At 34.8% G+C, this 16352-nt stretch overlaps 1 protein-coding gene across 19 annotated transcripts in view; it reads right to left on the reverse strand.

Moving 5' to 3' along the window:
- Positions 1-16352, reverse strand: part of TBC1D5 (TBC1 domain family member 5) — a 530543-nt gene that overhangs the window by 392266 nt on the left and 121925 nt on the right. For 14 of the 19 annotated variants that reach the window (XM_082392668.1, XM_082392674.1, XM_082392664.1 and 11 more), the window contains one exon: positions 8810-9012. The exons of the other annotated variants lie outside the window; for them this stretch is intronic. The gene's annotated coding sequence lies outside the window, so the exon portion shown is untranslated. The remainder of the gene's footprint in view (positions 1-8809; positions 9013-16352) is intronic. 19 annotated transcript variants of the gene reach the window in all.

Consider the following 16352-nt stretch of genomic DNA (forward strand, 5'->3'; position numbering starts at 1 on the left):
AAATACCATCCACAATTGATAACTTTCACAGCTTTTTCTTCATCTCAGACCTTTCCCCTGAACTCTGGGACAGTATCTGTCTCCTTGACCTCTCCATTTAAATGTCTAATAAACATCTTCAGCTTAGCATGTCCAGAACCAAACACCTGACCTTCTCCCCCAGTGTACTCCTTTTATAAGCTTCCCCTTCTTCATTAAATAAAACTCTTATCTTCCTAGTTATTCAGACCAAAAACATTACCAGAGGCGTATTTGACTCCCCGCCTTCACTCATAACTCAAACCCAATCCATCAGCAAATCCTGTTGTTCAAACCACAATTACCTCTCACCTCTAACCTTCTGCACCGTCCCTCTGCTTCTGCCCTTGCTCCCTCTACAATCCCTTCTCAACCAGGCAGAACGTAATTCTTTTAAACGATACATCAGATGTTGATACTTACTTGCCAATAACTTCCCATCTCATTCAGAATAAAAGCCAAATGCACGTCTCTAAAAGACTAGATCCCCAGTTATCTCTCTAATTTAATCCCTACTACTCTCTCCTCACATTGCTGCAGCCACACTGACCTCTCTGTTGTTCCTTGAACACATCAGTAATATTCCTACATCAGGGCCTTTGTACTACTTGTTCGCTCTGCTTGAGTTGCTCACTCCGTCACCTCCATGTGACATTTACTAAAGTGTTCCGTTCTCAGGGAGGTACTCCCTGACCACCCTATTTACAATTTCCATCAGTCCCCCTATGCTATTAACTCTCTAACCTCCCCTCCTTGCCTTTATTTTCCTTTATAGCCCCACTATCTAACTGACTACATATTTTACTTATTTATCTTGCTTCTTGTCAACCTCTCTACCCTAAAAAGCAAGCGTAATCAAATCAAGAATTTTTCTCTATTTTGTTTTCACTGTTAATATCTCCTAGAAAACTCTTCAATCAGTAAGACTGGCTTCATATTTCTCAGAGGAATAATGGATGTTAGAAACAAACTGAGCAAAGTCTTCAAAGTTCTGAGGAAAATTATTTTAAATCTAGAAATACTAATATATACCCAGATAAATTATCAATCAACTGTGAGAATAAAAATATTTTCTAATATGCATAACTCAGAAAATTCATCTTGCACCATTTAACCTTCTGAAAATTTATTTAAATTGTGACAATGGGACACAAGAATCATTAGAACTAACCCAGAAATAAAATGAAAAGAAATGAGTGTAACAGTTCCGCAAAAGGCCAACGAAGCTCTGGTCCATACTAAAACAGAAGGTCCAGGTTAAGTGATGTATTTCTTCAACAAGACAGTAGGTAACCTAACAAAAATTTATTTTACGATTTAAAATCATACATTTTGAAGCCTAAAAGTACAGTTGTGGTGTGCTACCCACAAATGGAGAGACGCAGACCTCCTATGAGCATTAAGCGAAAAGAATGGTAATTTAAAACTCTGGTAAAAACAAAGAACTATACACACAGGCGGGGGAAAAAAACGGTATAAATATGAAGCAAAATACAGTATGATTTTGAGAAGATGAAGAAAACTAAGAAATCTTTTGTTCTGGTAAACAATTTCTACTGGTCAGTTAATTCTGCACGGAACGCAGAATTAAGTGATACTCTGAATTGATATATAATCACTATATTAGAAATAATGAATATAATCACCTCTCTACAATGTTACTTTGCTGAAAATCATTTATCACTATCATATTCTGATTATCAAAAAAAAAATGGAAAATAACAAGTTTTGACAACATGTGGAGAAACTGGAACCCTCACACATTGCTGGTGGGAAGATAAAAGGCTACAGCCACTGTGGAAAACAACTTGTTGGTTCCTCAAAAAGGTAAATAAAAAATTACAACATGACCCAGCAATTATACTCCTAGGTATATACCTAACAGAACTGAAAACAGGTGCTCAAATAAGAACATGTGCACCTAAATCCACAGAAGCACTACTCACAAGAGCCAAAAGTTGGAAGCAAACCAAACAATTATATATACAATGGAATATTACTCAGCTGTGAAAATGCATAAAGTACTGACACATAACTGACACATGCTACATTACGGATGAACCTTGAAAACAGTACTACAAGTGAAAGCCAAACATAAAAGGTCATGTACTACATGATTCTATTTATATGAAATATTCAAAATAGATAAATCCTTAGAGACAGAATACAAACTGATGGATACCACGAGTTGGGAGGAGGTCAGAATGAGGAGAAACTGTTTAAAAAGTAAGGTGTTCTACCTTGGAGTGATGGAAATGTGTGTAACTAGAGAGAGGTGGTGGGTTCTACTGAATTATTCACTTAATTTTATGTTACATAAATTTCACCTCAATAAGTTATTCTAAAAAAAAGATATTCTACTTTTAGATCAGTCTTTTCGTATTTTATTTCCAGAGTATTTAAAGATTTCCATAATCTTCTTTCATATTGGAAGGCTCTTAGGATCAAATATTTATGATTTGAAGGAACATTTATCTCAGATTCACTAATCATTTAAGTTTCATTTCATTTTTTCCCCTCTGTTAAATCCAAGTAAAATTTTTTAAAATGTTATATTTTTCATCTATTACATCAGTTCATCACCAGAAGATAGGAGTAGGGATTTTTTGCTTGTTTCTTTCTTACATTATTTTTATCTTTTATTTTTTCAGCTCTACTGATGTATGACTGACCTCAATATAATATAATAAAATGTAAGATATTTAAAGCGTATACTGTGTTGCTTTTTACTTTGACGTACTCCTGCCCACTTACTGATTTACGCTATTTTTGCCTCTGCTTTTGGTGTCAAATTTAAAAAACAAAAAAAGCATTGCCAGGACCAATGTCAAGCACCTTACCACATCTGCTTCTAGGAGTTTTTATGGTCAAGGTTTTCTGTTCAAGTCTTTAATCTATTTGGAGTTGATTTTTGTGTATTTTGTTGATTTTGTGTAAGATAGCGGTCCAATTTCATTCTTTTGCCTGGGGCTGTCCAATTTTCCCAACACCGTTTATTAAAAGAGACTATCCTTTCCCCAGTGAATATTCTTAGATCTTTTGCTATAAATTAATTGACCATCTATGTGTGGTTTATTTCTGGGCTCACAGTTCTTTTCCATTAGTCTATATGTCTGTTTTTATGCTAATACCATACTGGTTAGATTACGTACCTTTGTAATATAATTTGAAATCAAGAAGTATGATGCCTTCAGCTTTCTTCTTCTTTCTCAAGAGTGCTTTGGCTATTCAGGGTATTTTGTGGTTCCATACAAATTTTAGGATAGCTTTTTCTATTTATGTGAAAAATGCCGTTGGGCTTCTGATAGAGATCTCATTGAATCTGTAGATTGCTTTGGGTAGTAAGAACATTTTAACAATATCAATTCTTCCAATCCATGAGCACAGACTATTTTTCTATTTATTTGTGTCTACTTCAATTTCTTTCATCAATGTCTTAAAATATTTAGTACACATATCTTTCACCTCCTTGGTTAAATTTATTCCTGAGTTTTATTCTTTTTGATGCAATTGTAAATGGGACTGTTTCCTTAATTTCTCTTTCTGATAGTCCATTGTTAGTGTATAGAAATGCAACAGATTTTTATATATTGATTGTGTATCCTGCAAATTTACTGAATGTGTTTATTAATTGTGACAGTTTTTTTGGTGTTTTCTACATATAATATCATACCTCTGTTTTATTTCTTCCTTTCTGATCTGAATACTTCGGGTTTTTTTTTTTTTTTTTTTTTTGGTTTTCAGTTGTTTGTTTTGATTGCTCTGGCTGGAACTTCCAGGACTATGTCAAATAAAATTGGTGAGATTGTTTCTTTGAATATGGGAAACACCATCTTGTTTCTCATGGTTACTCACTGCAAAAAACAACCCTGATAAATAGCCCAAGAAAATAACACTCAGGTTCTTTTTGGGGGCGGGGCAACAAGTTTGGGCATTCTTGTTATATTCCTGATCTTAGAAAAAAAGCTTTCAGCTTGTCACCATAAAGTATGATGTTAGCTATGGGTTTCTCATATGTGGTCTTTATTAATATATTCCCTCTATACCCAGTTTGTTGAAAGTTCATACCATGATGTTGAATTTTATCAAATGCTCTTTCTGCATCTACTGAGATGATCACATGATTTTTATCCTTCACTTTATCAATGTGGTGTATCACATTGATTTGTGGATAATGAACCATACTTGTATCCCTGGAAAAAATCCCACTTGATCATGGTGTGTGATCCTTTTAATGTGCTGTTGAATTTGGTTCAATATAGTTTGTTGAGGATTTCTGCATCTGTGTTCATCAGGAATACTGGTGTGTAATTTTCTTTTCTTGTTGTGTCCATGCCTGGTTTTGGTATCAGGGTAATGCTCGCCTGATAAAACAGACGTGTTCCCTCCTCTTCTATTTTTGGGGAGAGTTTGAGAAGGTTTGACATTAATTCTACTTTAAATGTTTGGCAGAATTCACCAGTGAAGCCATCTGGTCCAGGACTTTGCTGGGAAGTTTTGGATTACTGATTCTATCTCCTTACTATTGGACTATTCAGATTTTCTCTTTCTTCATGACTGATAGGTTGTATATTTCTAGAAATTCAACCATTTCTTCTAGGTTGTCCAATTTGTTGGTGAATAACTTCACAGCAGTTTCTTTTGAACCTCTGTATTTCAGTGGTGTCAGTTTTTTTCCACCCTGCCCTTTGGATATCTAGCTAGAGTTGTGTCTACTTTATGTTTTTCAAAACAACAGCTTTGGTTTCATTGATATTTTCTGTTGTTATTTTAATCTCTACTTCATTTATTTGTGCTCTTTTTTTCTATTCTTCTACTATTTTATGCTTAGTTTGTTCTATTTTCATTTCTTGAGATGTAGTTTTAGGTTATTTACTTAGGCTTTCTTTTCCTTTTTTTTATGTGTGTGGTTTTTCTTTTTTCCATTGAATGAAAGATTCCTCAGTTTTTACAGTGCTTTACAATTTTCAAAAGTTTCACACACATGATTTCATATAATCCTATAATAATCCTTTTTATCCTTACCCTTATATTGCCCCTTCCCCCTTCCCTCTCCCAGCTGGTAAACACTAGTTTGTTCTTTATATCGTGACTCTGCTTCTTTTTTGTTTTAGTCACTAATTTTGTTGTATTTTTTAGATTCCACATGTAAGTAGTACCTAACAGTATTTGTCTTTCTCTGTCTGACTTACTTCACTTAGCATAATGCCCTCCAAGTCCATCCATGTTGCTGCAAATGGCAAATTTTATCATTTTTTAAGTAGTATTCCAGTGTGTGTGTGTGTGTGTGTGTGTGTGTGTGTGTGTGTGTACACACACAAAATATCTTCTTTATCCATTCATCTGTTGATGGGCACTTGAATTGCTTCCATACCCTGGCAAGTGTAAATAATGTTGCAATGAACACTCCGGTGCATGTATCTTTTTGACATAGTGTTTTTGTTTTTTTCAAATACACACCCAGGAGTGGAACTGCTGAGCCATGTGGTAGTTCTTTTTTTTAAATTTTTTGAGAAACCTCCAAACTGTTTTCCACAGTGGTCGCACAAATTTACATTCTCACCAACAGTGTACAAGGGTTCCCTTTCCTCCACATCTTTGCCAACATTTGTTATTTGTGTTCTTTTTGATGATAGCCATTCTGACAGGTGTGAAGTGATACCTTACTGTGGTTTTGATTTGCGTTTCACTGATTATTAGTGATGTTGAGCATCTTTTCATGTGCCTGTTGGCCATCTTCATTTCCTCTTTGGAAAAATGTCTATTCAGTTCATCTGCCCATTATTTAATCAGGTTGTTTTTTTGATGTTGAGTTGTATGAGCTATGTATATATGTTGGATATTAACCCCTTATTGGTCATATCATTTGCAAATATCTTCTCCCATTCAGTAAGTTGTCTCTTCATTTTGTTGATGGTTTCCTTTGCTGTGCAAAAACTTTTAAGTTTAATTAGATCCTATATGTTGATATTTGCTTTTCTTTCCTTTGCTTTAGGAGATGGATCCAAAAAAATATTGCTGCAATTTATGTCAGAGTGTTCTATGTTTTCCTCTAGGAGTTTTATAATATCCAGTTTTACATTTAGGTCTTTAATCCATTTTGAGTTTATTTTTGTATGTGGTATATGTGTATGTGTATGTGAATGTTCTAATTTCATTCTTTCACATGTAGCTGTCCAGTTTTCCCAATACCGCTTATTGAAGAGCCTCTCTTTTCTCTGTAGTATATTTGTGCCTCCTTTGTCGTAGATTAACTGACCATAAGTACGTGGGTTTATTTCTGGGCTCTCTATTCTGTTGCATTGATGTATGAGTCTTTTTTAATTATCAAAGCTTTGTAGCATAGTCTAAAGTCAGGACGCATGATTCCTCCAGCTTGTTGCTTCTTTCTCAAATTTGTTTTGGCTATTTGGGGTCTTTGGTGTTTCCATACCAATTTTAAAATTATTTGTTCTAGTTCTGTGAAAAATGCCACTGGTATTTTGATAGGGACTGCACTGAATCTGTAAGATTGCCTGTGGTAGTATGGTCATTTTAACAATATTAATTCTTCCAATCCAAGAACATGATACATCTTTCCATCTGTTTGTGTCATTGTCAATTTCTTTCATTAGTATCTCATATTGATAGTTTTCTGAGTACAGGTCTTTTACCTCCTTAGTTAGGTTTGTTCCTAGGTATTTTACTCTTTTTGATGAGATGGTGAATGGGATTGTTTCCTTATTTTCTCTCTCAGATAGTTCACTGTTAGTGTATAGGAATGCAACAGATTTCTGTATGTTAATTTTGCATCCTGCAACTTTACCAAATTCACTGACGAGCTCTAGCAGTTTTCTGGTGGTGACTTTAGGATATCCTATGTATACTATCATGTCATCTGCAAACAGTGACAGTTTTACTTCCTTTCTAATTTGGATTCCCTTTATTTCTTTTTCTTCTCTGATTGCTGAGGCTAGAACTTCCAAAACTATGTTGAATAAAAGTGATGAGAGTGGACACCCTTGAGCTTTCCTTTCTTAATGTAGGTGTTTATGGCTATGAACTTTCCTCTTAGAACTGCTTTAGCTGCATTGGATTAAGGATAATTTTTATCTTCTTTTTACTTTTCTGTATATACCAAACTTTCTAATAAAATATATTACATTCACAATTTTTAAATGTTTGCAACTTATTAAAAGGATAAAAATGTTAAACGAAATGGGAAGGAGCACTAGAATAGACCACTTTGGGGAAAAATCTGTTATTCTAAGCTGATGTAAAAGACTTTGGAAGTTTAAAATGTTTTAAACCAAGAATGATTTGAGAGCATCAGCATGCACATACAATTTACATAGATAGAAAGAACAAGAAGAGAATAAAGAAATATACACCTTACTATAGAGGAAAGATTCTATCAAAGATTTATCTTCCTTTTATATTTTGAGATATGACCATTGGTATCTGTGTTCTTACTACAGAAGAACCTATAAGTGCTCTAGTATTTCCCAGCAGTTACACAGTTCTTTCCCCAAGTTATTTGATAACTTGTAATGAATCGACAGAAATGAGAAGCACAGGGGAGGCAGAAGAAAAGGCAGCTTGACTGAAACAGAAAACAAACTGCTTGATTCCATTTATTTTCCCTACAAGTCAGTCATGAACAAACATACAAGTGATCTAAAGTATGACTTCTGAAATTGCAAAGGTGATCCACTATTGGATAGGGAAGTAAATTTAATTATGGGTATCAGCATATATTAAATGAAATATACCCCAAAAAAAAGGTAATAGAATAGAGCACAGCATACATTCAAGGTAGCCAGCGCAGAATGGTTTTAACTCTTGTTTGTTTCATTTGTCCATTTATACCTGTGGGAAATGGCTCATAAGTATAAAATTTATTTCTTACTATGGTTTGTGGTTAAAAAAAAAATGTGAATGCTACCTATCTGAGATACCTTCAATGCTAAGTTCAATCATTCTAATTTTGCAACTCCAACAAATTTAATGAATGTTGGGAGGTAAGGAGGTAGGAAGGTAGGAAAGAAGGAAAGACGAAAAGGGAAGGAAAAGAAATATGGAACAAAAAGTATTCAGTAAGAAAAGTGCTAAAAGTCTGCTGGTGGGAAAATATTTTTAAAGCCCTCATGCAGGCTCAATTAAAAGAGAAGGAAAACAGTGAAGAAAAAGAAGAGATTGGAAGCCGGTGGGTAGATATATAAGTAGAAAGAAACTGATCAGGGAACTCTGTGTTAGAGGGCAACATTATTCCCTGAAAGAGCCTGCAATCTAAACCTGGCAGCAGTGTATAAACACACACATACACACCCACACACATTTTTTGTACACAAATCTATAAAACACATTACTGTAACTATAATGAGGGTATTATTATGAAATGAATGTTTATCACCCCCCAAAACTCATATGCTGAAATCTTAATTCCAAGTGTAACGGTATTAGGAGTGAGGCCTTTGGGAAGCGATTAGGTCACAAGGGTGGAGCCCTCATGAATGGGATTAGTGCCCTTATAAACAAGAGACCCTAGAGAGCTCTCTCATTTCTTCCACCAAGTGAAGACACAGCAAGAAGACATCCATCTATGAACCAGCAAGTGGGTCCTCACCAGACACCAAATTTGCTGGCACCTTGATCTTAGACTTCCTAGCCTCCAAAACAGTGAAAAATAAATTTTTGTTATTTATAAGTCACCCAGTCTATGGGATTTTTGTTACAAAAGCCCGAACAGACTAAGACAGCTGATGATAGTACTGAATTTTTAAATGTACGTTTTGAATAAATATACACTTACCTTTCAAGAAAACTTTATTGATCCACAAATCTAACTGACACTTGAAAACGCGTGCTCTTGTTATGGGTCATAGATGACGTCAGGCTCTGTACAACAGAGTTTGCCAAATAAAAGTCTTGGTTGGCCAATTGGAAGTAAAGAATCAAGAAATAGAGATCGGCTGAGTTATCCCTCAACTGAGCTGCAGGAAAAACAGCAAATACCTAGAAAAATAAATAAATAAAATAGCTTCAAATATCCTCTCCCTAAGCAAAGGAACCCTAAACCAAAGCCATCAATGCAAAAAGCAAGCTGAAAAAGTTTATGTCATAATATTTCTGGCTCTTAGGGGACAAATGTTAGCTTACTCTTTAATCACTCTTTCAATCATCTATTTTAGCTCCTAGAAGAAACTCACTTTATAATGCCTACAATAAAAAGCATTATCATACAAAAAAAACCCTAAAACACCTCAATATAAAACAAATCACCTGTTATCACTTTGTTTCACTGAAATGAAATTAAAGTGTTCAAATAAGAAATACACTACTAATACATAGTAAAATAATATCAAGTATTAAAATCACATAAAATAAAAAATGGAAATCTAACATTTGCAAACAAATGTGAAAAAAAATTCCACTGAAAATGAATTCCAAAGCATAAATAAAAAGTAAAATTAGAATACAGATGTACCAGTGTGGCAAGTAAATATTATTTGTGAATTAAAAGTTAATTTCCATAGCCTTTTTGCCTGTAGAAAAACATTTATCATCTTTAGTAATATACTTCAATCTACTTCCACAAATCATATCTGACATAGATGTATGTATCTCTACATAAAATCAAGAATGATGGAATTTCTTAAATATCTAATTTAGGTAAAGAACCTCTAAATTATAATAAATTACTAAATATATTATTATCACTCTTTTCTAGATTTGATTCTGTATCAGTTTACTTTACTCCCAATAACCTGTTACAGCTTACTGGTGACTCAGCATATGTACAAAAGGACAACAGTAGTTAGGTAAAATATAAATCAAAAACACAGAACTTTTGAAAAACATTATGATAATAGATGTATCTGAAACCTACTGGGATTCAAAAGAAATTAATTACTTAAAACACATTTGAGCATCATATGCTACTAAAACCAAATAACAAAGTATGATTTCTGAAGAATACCAATGAATGTAGCATTGATCTCCAGACAGATTTAAGGAAACTGTTCTGTGCCCCTATACTGAATATAGTTCATGTTTTGTTTGTTCATTTGATAAAGAGAATGATTTATTACATTCTGATGGAGGATTTCTTTATTTTAACTTTCAATCTCATCTGAAAAGTTACAAACAACATGTTTCTAAATTATATAATCTATGTATGGAAAATATCTAGATACTGTCAGCAGCTCCTTGGACAGCAATATAGTCACATGGTTTTTCTCCATGGTTGAACTAAAAATCGCCACACCACTGAAATAAAGCATGTCTCTATTTCTCATCATTCCCTTGTAAAAATATAAACCATTTTTATATTATGGATGTCTCTTTAGAGTGAAAGACATTCAAGTATCTTTCAATTATTCCAATATATGTGTATTTGATAAATGTGTGTTTATGTAACACTTAGTATAGATTGTCACACTACTGTGTCAATACTGTTCAGAGAATGATGGCTATTTCTTCAGAAAGTATGACAGTAACCAAAGAAAAAGTGACACTACAATCAGTGTCCTCAGTAGTTGTGATTTGCTTTGTTTCTAAACACATACTTTACATCCCAGTCAATTTTACATTTCTTACACTGCTGGGATCATGATTCACTTTATTGTTTTGACAGGACATAATCCAATAAAAGATTCCATTGACATACTATCAAAGAAACCAAGAAGGAAGGAAGAAGACTACAGGAAGAATTAGGAAACACGGAAGGCTATCTGTACAGGAAAAGTGTATGTTATGCCTAGACTCGCTCAGCAAGCCACATGCAGAAGGAATGTTTACCATTGTCTCACTGAAAGGATATACCATTCTTCTAGTTATTCTCTACGGAATTGCATAAACATTGAGAAATCTAGAAATAGACAAACACATGCACATATAAAAATTACTGTCAGTGTATAAGTTACTGCTGCCCTGGGACTGCAATAATTTATGTAACATCTGTTTTCATATCTTTCTAATTTTTTTCCTAATTAACATGCATATTTAACGCATAAATGCTCAGACCACCTCTTTTTTCTGCTGACTGCGCCTCTTTATTTTTTAAGTTGTGCACTCCTAAGGAGAATTCAGGATAGATGGAAACCAAAATCTTATTGAAAGAACTAATTTTACAATGTAAACAACAGTACTGAACCAATTTTCAAGAAAATACTACAGCCTTAAGAGTTTTCACAAGAACATTTCAATCTGCTAACAATAATCATACAGTAAATTAAGGTCCAAATACCAAAAAGTAACATAAAAGCACAATTCCAATATCATATTAATCTTCTTCATTTTTTCTAACTTTTATAAGAGCTGAAAAAACCTTTTATAACATCTATGATTTCTTGTCTTCGTAAGTTTTGGTAGCATTTTAAAAATTTTATGCCTTAGGCAAATAACATAAATAAATACATTCCATATAGTAAACATCAAGGAGTACACAACCAACTATATCTTTTTTAAATTGTGAACTTCAAATATTGTCCAGATGTGAGGAAAGGGGAAAGTTTTGACTCTAAAAGTCATTAAAGTACAATCAACTTCTGGAAGCTCTTAATCTGTACTCGGAAATTCAAAATTCAAAACACTACTAGTCTTTAAGTAAAATTAGAGGCTCATGAAACCAATGCTACAATAACAAATGTATTCCCAAGTAACAATGCTTAACCTGCCAACACTGTGACTTCATGTGTACTTACCTCACTTCAGAACTAATCTTTTAGTTCTAAAAGATTGTCTTTTAATTGCCTAGTTATGTAGTTCAGTCAGTCATTTAATATTTCTCATCTGCTGTCAGGGCTGTTCTAGGCCTTTGTAGATGTTGAAATTGTCTCACAGAACTTACATTTTATTTGGAGAACCAAATAGTATCCAACAACCATGCAAATACATAATTGCAAACAGAGATAAATACTACTAAAAATATGGGAAATTCCCCACCATGAGATTTTATAACAGGAGACTTGATGTATCCCAGAGAGCAGCAAAGACCTAAAGTAAGACTGAGATGAGATCTGAAAGGTACGGGAAGTGTTCAAATCTGGGCACATCAAGTGCAAAGGTCTAAAAGCACTTATGAGAGAAGCACATTCAAAGTCAGGAAAGAGAAGCAAAGAGGCCAGCCACAGCTAAAGATGGAATGTACGTGAAACAAAAAAGGCAGAGTAAGTGAATAAGGCAAAATTCCTGAAGGGTTTTAAATAAGGTATGACAACCAACTGTATGTTGAAAAAATATCCAATGTGGCAGAATCATGGAGGGGGCAAGAGAAATGCAGGGGAGGAGTTGAGTGTGAGGTGACAGTAGCGTAGACTAAGGTGATGGTGGGGAAGACAAAGATGAGAAGGCAGAAAGAGACACGGGATAACAATCAGCAGATTTTGATGGAAGATTAGATTTTGTGGAGGATGCAGATGGAGAGAATTCCATTCATTGATGCAGGGAACCCTAACAGAAGGGTGCAGGTGTTGGAAGGAAGAGCCCAAGTTTAGACTTGGACGTGTTAAGGGGTTAGCTGATGGAAACATCCTGTGGGCATTTCAACAGAAACATCTGGAGCTACTACTAGAGTTTGGAGCTATAGGAAGGGTCTGGGCTAGAATCAAATTTAGAATTTACCAGGATATGGGTACTAGATAAAAAATAGAGATCTACACTGTTTTCCCACAAGAAAACCCCTTCACACATCCAGCACCTTCCTTGTTTCTAGTTATCACACCACATCAGAATAGGAAAACATACATTTCATAATCTGACAAACTCATTTAGCCTAAAATTGGTTCATTCCATAAGGCACACTCGCCTTCCCTTAAGTTGTGGAATAACAGTCATCATTTATTAGAATGCCTACTCTGGGACAGAACTATAAAAACATGCTGAAGCACTCTAAAAATGTGGTAGATTAATCCTCACAATAACCTTAGAATTTTACAATCTTCATGCCTGCTTTTCAGATGAGGACACTGAATTTGGGGATGTGTAAAGTCGCTAGTGAAGCCAGTAAACGATAGAGGCATCCTTCCAACCCAAGGCTACCTTAACCAACAACCCATCGTTCTTTCCACTAAAAGGAGGGTAGCTAGGATAGTGTAAGACTCTGGGCTTTATAAAAAGTGTGAATCACTAAGCTGTACACCTGAAATTTATATAATATTGTAAATCAAAGAGTCTGGGCTTAAAAAAAAAAAAAAAAGTAGTGAATTACCTGGCGGTTCAGTGGTTAGGACATGGTACTTTTACTGCCGGGGCCCGGGTTGAATCCCCGTTGCGGAACTAAGAGCCCACAAACTGCTCAGTGCGGCAAAAAAAAAAAAGACAGAAAGAAAAGAGTCTGGGCATTAAAATCAAATCAACCTCAGTTCCAGTCCTGGCTCCAGAAGACCACTTAATCTCTCTTACGTTTCCTCACCTGCAATTTCCTCCCCTGCTAGGAAGTATTAACATTTTAGGAAACACGTGAAGGCTCTGGGTTGGGCATCACCATTAACGTGACATGTTCCTTCACCACAGGAGTGTCAGTTGAAAGAGGACCCAAAACACTGATAGCTTTGGAAATTTCCCAGCACAGAGCATGGCAGGGCATCAGGAAGGGCTGCCTCAGCTCACCCCTGTTCTTCCCCCAACTGGGGAAGAGCAGCTTCCATCAGAAGAGCAGAAGCCCATATCCTAAAGCTGTCAATGGAGAATTCAGCAGTGGGTCTAAAACTTCAGTGTGCATAAAAATCTCCTAAGGAGCTTCTTAAAATGGAGATTCCCAAGCAGACCTTCCCAAAGATTCTGATACAGCAGTGGAAGGGATGACTCCTTCAAACTTTCTAAAAGATCTCTACCAACAACAATCACTTTCCATTCTTCAGGCACATAATTTTTAAACTATTTATTGGACACATATAATACTTTATTTTGTCCAATTAAATTGTACCCAACTTAATACAAAAATTTCAAATATGTTTCTGAACAACTACTGTCAAGGTTCCTTTTCTATAGAAAGAGGGATAACTAAACAGCAGCAGTTTTAACTATACATAAAATGTCTCTACCAAATTTGATTTTCCTTAATCCAGATTTTAGTCTTGTGATTAAAACTAAGTCATTTATGGATTTACATGTCAAAACACATAGGAATGTTTAAGGGAGATGAATGGTTCATAAGGAAACTTCTGTCACACAAGTTAACCACTGGATAAATAAAATATATTGTTGATTAGTAAAGAATCTTAAAAATATGTAAAAGGGTCTAAAGCAGTAACAGTTATCAAAAAAAAAAAAAAAAAAAATGGAGTAAGAGCTTACATATAACCCTCAGTGATACCACTGGATGCTAACAGACACTGGTACCAAAACAGCATTCAAGACCGAAAATGTCTACTGTATTTCCAGATACTTCAGATCACTTAGAAAATTAAAGTACGCCCATCTTCCTTTCTACATGAACTACAATTGTCACTATGGAAGTATACATTCTGGTCACTGCCCCAGCAGCCCCCATTAACCTGACCTACAGGCAGGGCACACTGAGTCAGGGCTGCCTTAACAACATTCCAGAGGCTTAAGAGATTCTGACGAATTCTAAAACTCCAAATTTCCACCCAAGGTTAACGGAATTTAATTTTTTAATTTTGAAATTTCAAGATGGGTGTTATTCTTTCAAGGCTTATGTGCGAAGCTAAATGTGAGCAGTTAAAAGTTTAAAGTTTAGTACATACGGTCTCCTTGTATTCCTCTGAATCAAAGAAAATACCCACTCAGGTTTGTTTGTTTTTAACCTCATGACTTACATGACCACGACAGGGAATAGAAAGCTAAGGATAACAAAGCTGCTTGAAAAAATACTTTAGTGACAATAACATCAATACTCTACCATGATATTGATATCTATATGAAGTATCTCATTTGATGCCACCTTACCTCCACCCCACCCCCACCAAAACAAACAAACAAAACAGTTAATAAGAACTTAAGGACACTAACTTGCCCAAGACCTCATCACTAACAAATGGTAAAGCTGGGATTTGAACCCAAGAAATCTTAACCCACAGGCCATATGGTCTTAACCACTGTATCATGCCATTTCAATTCAAAGACAATTATAAGTGTAATATACCTGATTGTTACTCACTCTGTTCATAACTACCCTTAATTTTATAAACCTTTATATAGCCACTATCCCCAAAGCACTGACACAATCTAAGTATGTTTCTTTGACTTTTATGGTAAATGAAATACTTCTAGGTTGTCCTAATAATAAAACATACCTTCACTTCCAAAATCACTCTTCATCTTAGAATTCTTATAGTAGTATGTGACATTATTTTCTCTCAAACAGTCATGCTCATTTCTCACAAATAGTTGGTACCAAGTTTGATCCCACACTACCCTAAGCTCCAGGCAAAACAGAAACCAATGTATGCACAATTAAAGAAGAGAAAAATTCTTGTGATTTGAGGATTATATCTTCTAATTTTGCTCTTGATGCCAACATAGCCTCTCTTCTCTATATCCTGATTCATTTAGGATCAAGCTCTGATACCAAGTTCAAATTCGCTTACAAATAAGAAACAGATTAGTCTCCATCACTCTAAATAAACCAAAAGAGGCTGGGTCATTTCTGAGAGTTGCTTTGGGCACCTGAGGTCCATTTCAATCTCGGAGACCAGTCTAAATGCTCATGAAAAGTTAGAAAATTCCTGGAACTGTGGTTTCCTTAAGAAAGCTGCAGATTCAACCTGACTCCAAGAGATGAAAAATTCCCTTGAGCATATGTTAGTTTTTGTGCATTTCTTGTGGCAGACATGAGGCATGGGACTTTTCAAAGTAGACATCCTTCACAGTGCAACAAGGATACAAACATATTTATAATTAAGGTATTCCCTTCTTTTAAGTGTGTTCCTGTAACTAAGATGAAAATAAATAAGATTTCTGAAGAAATTATTTTAGATTAAACAGGCTAAAACTTTAAGCATTACCATAATTTTATTTTGTATTCTAAATTCTCTGTTCCAGGCTTATTAAATTATTCCACATCTCATTAACTACTCCTCCTTATGTTATTCCATTTGCTTCAGAGTTCCATTTTTTTTTTAATCTATTGCCTTTTTGTAACATCACCTGCCTGTCACCTTTTATCCAATAAAAACTGTAATTTATCTTGTTCAAATTGCAAAAAGAAAACTCGAACCATAGCTGACTGCACTGGAGGAAAGCCTATGAAAAGCAGTCACTGTCCCAAGTTATTCCAGAATTCTGAGGAAGCTTTAGTTCTCAGAAAACAGACGTGCACAATAGTAATTAAAACCAGAAGAGAACAGATAATAAGTTAGCTCTACAAAGGACTCAATTATTTAACACAT

The sequence above is a fragment of the Balaenoptera borealis genome, assembly GCF_965194805.1.
Source record: "Balaenoptera borealis genome assembly, chromosome: 5".
In the NCBI taxonomy this organism is placed as follows: domain Eukaryota; kingdom Metazoa; phylum Chordata; class Mammalia; order Artiodactyla; family Balaenopteridae; genus Balaenoptera; species Balaenoptera borealis.